This window comes from Henckelia pumila, chromosome 1 (assembly GCF_033568475.1).
Source record: "Henckelia pumila isolate YLH828 chromosome 1, ASM3356847v2, whole genome shotgun sequence".
NCBI lineage: Eukaryota > Viridiplantae > Streptophyta > Magnoliopsida > Lamiales > Gesneriaceae > Henckelia > Henckelia pumila.
Window position 1 is genome coordinate 53,103,021 of NC_133120.1, and position 8,927 is coordinate 53,111,947.

General features: G+C 40.8%; 1 non-coding gene across 1 annotated transcript; it reads right to left on the minus strand.

Moving 5' to 3' along the window:
- Positions 1-1,261: 1,261 nt before the first annotated feature.
- Positions 1,262-1,368, minus strand: LOC140876926 (small nucleolar RNA R71). The gene has a single exon (XR_012149153.1). It is a non-coding gene; the product is annotated as a small nucleolar RNA R71 (small nucleolar RNA).
- Positions 1,369-8,927: the final 7,559 nt, after the last annotated feature.

The window sequence follows — 8,927 nt, forward strand, 5'->3', positions numbered from 1 at the left end:
AGTTTATAGCCGTTATGCCGTTGGTTTGAGTTTGGAGATTTCGAACCATTTTTGTATTGATTGAAGCTTTGGCTTGTGAGTGATCATGGTTGTTGATCAACTCTTGTATTCGTACAGATTCGTTGGAGTTTTTCGAGCCCTGTGTTTATATAGCTCGGGAGAGTATATAGCTTTAATAGAACCTTTAAGGAACATCATTTTACACATATCAATACATCTAGATTTTAAATAGGGATATTGAAATCGAATTGTAAGTTGATACACTATATTTATTGCTCGGGAGAGGGGAATAGAATACTCTAAGTGTTTTTGGTTATTAATCGAAGGAAATTCATAAAATAGATTAATTAGGATTGAATATTGTCGAGACCAAGTGAAATCAAAACCTCTGGACTATTTTTCTCTGATTGATAATTCCTCAAAATTTGTGTGTGTGTGAGCTGAATAATTTCTATTTATTTATTTTAGTTATTCTGCAAAACTCTTGAAGTTTGATTTTCTAGATAAAATTAAGACTATTTTAATTACAAGTATTGAATCTTTTCATTTTACTCCTTGTGGTATCGACACTCTTTCTTTCACTATACTAAAACTTGACACTCGTACGCTTGCGAGGAAAATTCACAACAAGTTTTTGGCGCCGTTTCCGGGGAGTAATTTTGATTATTTTTAATCTTGTTACCAATTAGTCGGAGTTTTAATTTAGAGTTTTTTTCTTATTTTAATTTAAGTACTAATAAATTTCTATTGTTCGTAATTGCAGTTTATGCGAAGATCTCAAAGTGCGAATTATTTGCTCTTTGATCCAGAGATTGAACGAACTGCAAGAGCTTTGAGAAAAGCTAGGAGAGAAGAACAATTAAACATGGCTGAAGAAGATGTCAATGAATTGCCTTTGGTGCCAATTAGAGATCATTCAAGGCCAACGATCCAGGCTCACTATTCTGGAATCGCTAGAGGGACAATAAATGCCAACAACTTCGAGTTGAAGCCGGCCTTAATCAACATGGTTCAGCAGAACCAATTCAATGGAACTGCCACAGTTGATCCTCATTTACACTTGCGCACTTTTCTAGAGATTACTGATACTGTTAAAATAAATGGTGTTTCTGATGATACAATACGCTTACGTTTGTTTCCTTTTTCTCTTAGGGACAAAGCACGGAGTTGGCTGCAGGCATTGCCACTAGGACGCATAACAACTTGGGAGGGCATGGCTGTGAAATTCTTAGAGAAATTATTTCCACCATCCAAGGCAACCCAACTAAAGATTGAGATCAGTACCTTCCAACAGCATGATTCTGAACAGCTATATGAGGCATGGGAAAGGTACAAAGATTTGTTAAGGCGTTGTCCTAATCATAATATTGCAGATTGGGAAGAAATAAGTTTTTCTACAATGGATTAAATACGCATACAAGAATGTCGGTGGACTCTGCTGCTGGAGGTACTATATTTGCCAAGGACCCCGTTCAAGCTTATGATATGCTGGAACAGATGACTATCAATAGTTAACAATGGCCATCTGAATGTACGGGAGTCAAGAGGGGAGTGTACAGTGTGGATCCTCTTACATCCATTACTGCACAGTTATCTGCGTTGAGTACACAAGTGGCTTCTCTAAACAAGGTAAATATCGCAGAACCTGCAGGTGTGTCGGTTGCCATAGATGAATCTCATCCACCTGAGGAAGCTCAATATATCAATCCCAGAGGCTATGGAAACTATCGAGGTAACCCTCCTCCTAATACTTATCATCCTGGTTTACGTAACCATGAAAACGTTTCTTATGCCAACAACAAGAATGTGTTGAACCCCCCTCCGGGATTCAATACAAATCAAGGGGAAGGTAAAGCATCGTTGGAGGATGTGGTGTCTACATTTGTTACTGAATCTAACAAGAGGATGTCAAGAACTGAAACTCGAATGGATAGCATGGAGACACACATGTGTAGTTTGGGAGCTATGATGAAATCCATGGAGACACAGATTGGACAGCTTGCAAATGCATTGAAGGATCAAAACAGAGGACAGTTTCCCAGCAATACTGAAGTAAATCCAAAAGAGCAGTGCAAAGCAGTTGAGTTGAGAAGTGGGAAGAAGTTAGAAGAGAAAGAGCAGAGCAAAGTAAAACAAAGTGAAGAACCAGTGACTGAAGAAATTGTGGTTGAAGAGCCCAAGAAGGAAGCTGAATCTAAACCGATGTACAAGCCACAACTTCCTTATCCACAGCGGTTTAAGAAAAAGGCACTTGATGAGCAATTTTCCAAGTTTATAGATATCTTCAAGAAGATACACATCAATATTCCATTTGCAGATGCCTTGGAACAAATGCCTAATTATGCAAAATTCATCAAAGATGTAATGTCTAAGAAGAGGAGATTGCAGGACAACGAAGTGGTGAATTTGACAGAAGAATGTAGCGCAATCCTGCAGAAAAAATTGCCACAAAAGTTGAAGGATCCAGGGAGTTTTACTATCCCTTGTTTTATTGGTGGTTCTAAGGTAAATAGAGCTTTATGTGATTTAGGAGCCAGTATAAATTTAATGTCTTTTTCTGTTTATAGGACTTTGGAGCTTGGAGAAGTCAGGGCGACCACCATCACATTACAGCTGGCGGATCGGAGTATCACATACCCACGGGGTATTGTGGAGGATGTTTTGGTAAAGGTCGATAAGTTCATATTTCCAGCAGATTTCGTGATTTTGGACATGGATGAAGATGAAGAAACTCCCTTAATTTTTGGGATACCTTTTCTAGCTACTGCACGCGCATTGATCGATGTACACAAGGGAGAACTCACACTTCGAGTTGGTGGTGAAGCGGTGATTTTTAATATTTATCACACCATGAGGGGCCCAAATGAGGTAAGTACATGTAAGAGCATTGAAATTATTGATTCTCATAACTCTTTTTCATGTGTAGAAAGTACGGATCCGCTCGAACGATGTTTGGTGGCAGACGAGATGGTTGAGAAGGAAGAGGATTGGGAGTTACATGAACAAAAAGTATTCCTAGACAGCGCTCCGAAAGAAAAAATGGTAAGGTCTAAGGAATCTGAAACTTTGGAAAATAGTGCACCAGAGGTATCTCCTGAAACTCATGATCTGAAAGCATTGCCTGCGCACTTATGTTATGAATTTCTTGGTGAAAATTCTACTTGTCCTGTTATTATATCTGCGCATTTGTCTGCTGTAGAAAAAGATAAGCTGTTGAGAGTTCTGAGAAATTTTAAAACCGCTCTAGGATGGTCAATTTCTGACATTAAGGGTATTAGTCCAACAATTTGCATGCATAAAATTTTGATGGAAGAGTCGTATACTCCTTATGTTGATCATCAGAGAAGGTTGAATCCCGCCATGAAAGAGGTAGTTAAGAAAGAGGTTTTAAAGCTGTTGAATGCGGGAGTGATTTATGCTATTTCTGACAGTAGTTGGGTATCTCCTGTTCAAGTGGTGCCTAAGAAGGGTGGGATTACTGTGGTTAAGAACGAGAATAATGAGTTAATCTCCACACGTACAGTAACTGGCTGGCGAGTTTGTATAGATTATAGGAAGTTGAATAAAGCTACTCGTAAAGATCATTTTCCACTTCCTTTTATTGATCAAATGCTTGATAGACTTGTTGGTTATTGCTATTACTGTTTCTTAGATGGTTATTCAGGCTATAATCAAATTGCTATAGCACCGGAAGATCAGGAGAAGACTACCTTTACGTGTCCCTATGGCACGTTTGCTTTCAGGAGGATGCCGTTTGGACTGTGTAATGCACCTGCAACTTTTCAGAGGTGTATGATGGCAATTTTTGCAGATATGGTGGAGGACGTGATGGAAGTGTTTATGGATGACTTTTCAGTATTTGGTTCCTCTTTTGATCATTGCTTGCATAATCTGTCTCTTGTTTTGCAGAGGTGCCAAGAAAAGAATTTAGTTCTTAACTGGGAAAAATGTCACTTCATGGTTCAAGAGGGCATTGTCCTTGGACATAAAGTGTCATCCAATGGATTAGAGGTGGATTGAGCCAAAGTGATTGCAATAGAGAAGCTTCCACCTCCGAAGAATATCAAAGGCATCAGAAGTTTTTTAGGCCATGCAGGGTTTTATCGGCGTTTCATCAAGGATTTTTCTAAAATCACAAAACCTCTGTGTAATTTACTTGAAAAAGATTCTACATTCATTTTTGATGATGATTGTTTGCAGGCATTTGAAAAGATCAAGACGGAATTGACCACAACACCCATCATGATTGTGCCAGAGTGGAAGGAGCCCTTTGAGCTTATGTGTGATGCTAGTGACTATGCAGTGGGCGCGGTATTAGGCCAAAGGAGAGATAAGATTTTCAGAGCTATATATTACGTCAGTCGCACCATGGACGCCGCACAGCAAAACTACACTACCACTGAAAAAGAGATGCTTGCAGTAGTCTTTGCTTTTGATAAATTTCGTCCATATTTAATTGGTACTAAAGTAGTTGTTTTTACTGATCATGCAGCAATTCGCTACTTGTTTGCAAAAAAGGATGCCAAGACACGCTTGATAAGGTGGATTCTACTTTTACAAGAGTTTGATTTTGAGATCAACGACAAGAAGGGTAGTGAAAATCAAGTTGCTGATCACTTGTCAAGATTGGAGCTAGAAGACGTGAAGGAGGAGGATAGCATAAAGGAATTGTTTTCGAATGAACAAATCTTTGAGGTAAGTTCCTTTATTCCATGGTTTGCTGATATTGCAAATTTCTTGTCTTGTGGTGCTATGCCTCCAGAGTTGAATAGACATCAAAAGAAGAAGTTTTTCCATGACATTAAGTTCTACTTGTGGGATGATCCCTATGTTTTCAAACGTTGTGCTGATCAAGTGATTCGGAGATGTGTGGCGGGACAAGAGGCAAATGAAATATTGGAGCAATGCCATTCCTCCCCCTGTGGAGGACATTTTGGACCCACCCGCACTGCTGCTAAGGTATTACAATATGGTTTTTATTGGCCTACGTTGTTTAAAGATAGTTATACCTTGGTGAAATCATGTGATAAGTGTCAAAGAACGGGAAATATTTCAAGAAGGCATGAATTACCCCTCACAAATATTTTAGAAGTAGAATTATTTGATGTGTGGGGTATTGATTTTATGGGTCCCTTTCCCCCTTCTTTTGGGTACACTTATATTTTGTTAGCAGTTGATTACGTTTCGAAATGGGTGGAAGCCATTGCCACCTCGACTAATGACGCTCGTGTTGTAGTTAAATTTTTGCAAAAGAATATCTTCACGCGGTTTGGAACTCCACGAGCAATAATCAGTGATGAAGGTACGCATTTCTGCAATAAGATTTTTAATACCTTGCTCACGAAGTATGGTGTCAGGCATAAGGTGGCGTGCGCATACCATCCTCAAACCAATGGCCAGGCGGAGATCTCTAACCGGGAAATTAAGCAAATCTTGGAGAAAATGATTAAGACAAATCGAAAAGATTGGGCAATCAAGCTAGATGACACCACTGCACTGCATTCAAAACCCCCATTGGGATGTCTCCCTTCAGGCTGGTTTTTGGTAAGGCATGTCATTTACCGTTGGAGTTAGAGCACAAGGCGTTTTGGGCTATCAAGAAGCTAAACATGGATCTCGAAGCATCCGGAGAGTTGCGGAAACTACAGTTGAATGAATTGGATGAATTTCGGAGTGAAGCATATGAGAATGCCAAGATCTACAAAGAGAAAACAAAGAAGTGGCATGATAAAGTTATTGTGCATAGGGAATTCGAAAAGGGTCAGAGATTTTGCTATTTAACTCTCGGTTGAAATTATTTCCAGGAAAGTTGAAATCGCGATGGTCAGGGCCGTTTCTCGTTGAGACTGTGTATCCACATTGTGCCATTGAATTGTGTATCCACATGGTGCCATTGAATTGCGATGTACAGATGGAAGAGTTTTCAAGGTCAATGGGCAGAGAGTCAAGCACTACTTTGGCAATGAAGTACCACCCGCATCCAGCGCATTGCTTAATGATCCCAACTAAAGAATGGTGCACGTCGGGCTGATGACTTTAAACCAAGCGCTTTTTGGGAGGCAACCCAAATTTTTTTAGTTTTTGTCTTTGCTTTCTCGTTTTAATTTTTGTTCTTTAGTTTTTACTTTTAATTTTGTTGTTTTGGAATTAATTTGTTTTTTTTCTTTGATTTTTTCAGAATTTTGGATGCAAATCTCGAGGTGAAGGCGCGCCCGCTCTTCTATTAGGCACGCCCGCACCTTTTCTGCAATGATATTGTGAATTTTTCGAGCTCAAGGCGCGCCCGCCCCGTCTTCAGCGCGCCCGCGCCGTCTCTATACCCTATTTTGAAAAAAATTTCGAGACGTAGGCGCGCCCGCCCCGGCCCTGCTATTTCACAAACGAGCAAGAGGCGCGCCCGCCCGTACCTCTTGCGCGCCCGCCCCGTCACCGATCTCTTCTATCTAACATACTATTTCTTTCCTTTCTCCCAAATCTTTTCCCTAATTTCTTGTCCACTTTCCTCCTCACGAATTCTTCCCCTCTTTTCTTGTTATATCGGCTAGTGTCTCTCATCCTCTCCAAATCCCCCCCAATCTAATTTCTTTCTTCCTCTCTTTGACGCGGGATGGTCGAACCACTTTTATCCGGGGCACGCCTATTTTAATGTTTGGAGGAATGGAGATTGGGGAAGCTTTTGATTATCTACTCTTCTTGAACTCATATGGAGTAAGTCATTCTTTTGGTACTTCTACAATTGTTTTGGGTGATGAGTATTTCGCAAAATTCTACTCGTGCGATTCGTGGGTCTTGAACTATTAATTGATTAATCGATCTTTGAAGTGTGAATTCTATTGGATTGTTGCGGAATCGGTTGTTGTTGTGTGTGGATTGTGGAGTAGATTTATGTTTGGGGAAGTTGTGATTGTGGTAAATTGGTTATTTGTGCATGTCGTGTGGTGCCTACTACGTGTTTGATTCATGGCCCCAAAGAAGAAGCAAAAATCTGTTGCATCCTCTTCTCATGCTAATCCAGAGCATGAGCCGCAGCATTTCAGGAATGAGAGTGCCGAACAGCATTATCAAAATTGTCTAGGCAAAATGATATTACCTGAGCGTGGGTTTGACACGACATTGGGGTTTGGGAACGATGATTTTTTGCATACAATTGGTAGGGCTGTGAATGGGCGTCAATGGTTAAATTTTGTTAAGCCACCGCAGGATACAGTCGTCCCAATCGTTCGTGAATTTTATGCAAACTTGAAAGTAAAGCACATGCAGTTGAAAGTGCTTGTCCAAGGCCAGCTGGTGCCTTTTGATGCTCACACTATTAACACCTTGTACAACCTTCCACCAGTATTTCACGATGAGTATGCGGAGTACCGAGCGAATGAAGTGGATTACGCGGCGATTCTGAGCCGTATTTGTGTTCCGGGTGCGGAATGGCGCATGGGCCGTGATCATCAGCCTTCTAAGTTGAAGAAGACCGAGCTAATTCCTGATGCTAAGCTATGGTACAACTTTGTGTGTGCTCGTCTTAAACCGACTGACCACGAGCATGAGGTGACACGAGAATGAGCGATTCTTGTTTATTGTATTTTGGAGGGCAAAGCAATCGACTTGGGACAGATTTTTCAAGCAACTATTCAGGGTGTGGCGGCAGGTAAGACGACTGGTGGGTTTGCTTTGCCCGCACTTATCACTGATCTTTGTGAAGCGGCTGGAGTTGAGTGGGGCCAAAATGAAGAATTGTTGAAAGCTACTGCTCCTATTGCTTGTCATACTCCTTTTCGCATGATACCGGCTTCTGAGCACCGAACTCGCGCTGAGAGGCGAGATTTTAATGAGCGAGCAGCTGCACGAAGCGGCCCTGCACCCCGACCTCAAGCACCCCCTGTTGCGCCCGATCGTGTTGCTATTCTGGAGGATGAATTTGTTGGAGAACGCGGCGATCAGATCAATTAGGATTGATACCCGGTGCAGCGGAAGTTTAAAATTTTTGTATGGAACGATTCCATAATAGGTATCAACCTTACGATTAAATTGTGTGTGTGTGTAAAAATTAAATAACGATTATAAATTTTTACCTCCGATCTCGAATCAAGATTTTGGACACCAACAGATTGCTCTGCTCTTGTTGTATATCCCTGGAACTGATGGACGAACTGTTCTTCAATCAGGTCCACGAACGGATATTTAATCCCTCTGATAGATTGCACTAGAAAATCTATCAGAAGTTTCTACGAAGAGATTAACGAATTTGATCCGTTAAACCAGACTGTAATTCAAAATTCACAGACTGGATTTTGCCGAGCAGAGGGGGAAGGGGGGCGGCCACTACTGAGAGAAAATCACTAGGTTTTCGAAAATTTGTGACCTGTTGTGTGTAATTTCTGTACTGCAATAACTTATTTATAATGTAGGCCACTAACAGCTTAGGGCCCATTAGTCATAAGTTCAAGCCCGACAAGCAAAGCCCGCATGTTCAGAAATTAATATAAAATTCATCGTGACTCCGATTGATAAACCAATTTCACCAATGTGCACAGAAACCATTTCTGCACCTTTTAAAGTCAAGATAAATTTTTCTGAATCCGAATTCAGTGATTTCCAAAAATGCCCATCCCTATGTCATTTTAGGAAATCTTATTCCTCTACTCATAATTAAGAAGTCCAACTTCTTTGTTCATTAAATTTAACTCTTTAAATTTAACTATCTCAACGGGGATTAAAAATCCATTACTCTGTGTGACCCTCAATGGTTCAGGGATACAGCTAGCCGTGGGCTCACAACTCCTTGTGACTCGGAACAACAATTTCCGACTTGCCCATCGAATCATGGTAAGAGCGCCTAGCAACATCGCCCCATGATTCCCTAGGTATCACTGATAGTGTCTACAAGAACCAATAGATTTTGGTTAGCGTACAGTACGGTCCCTTCATCCATA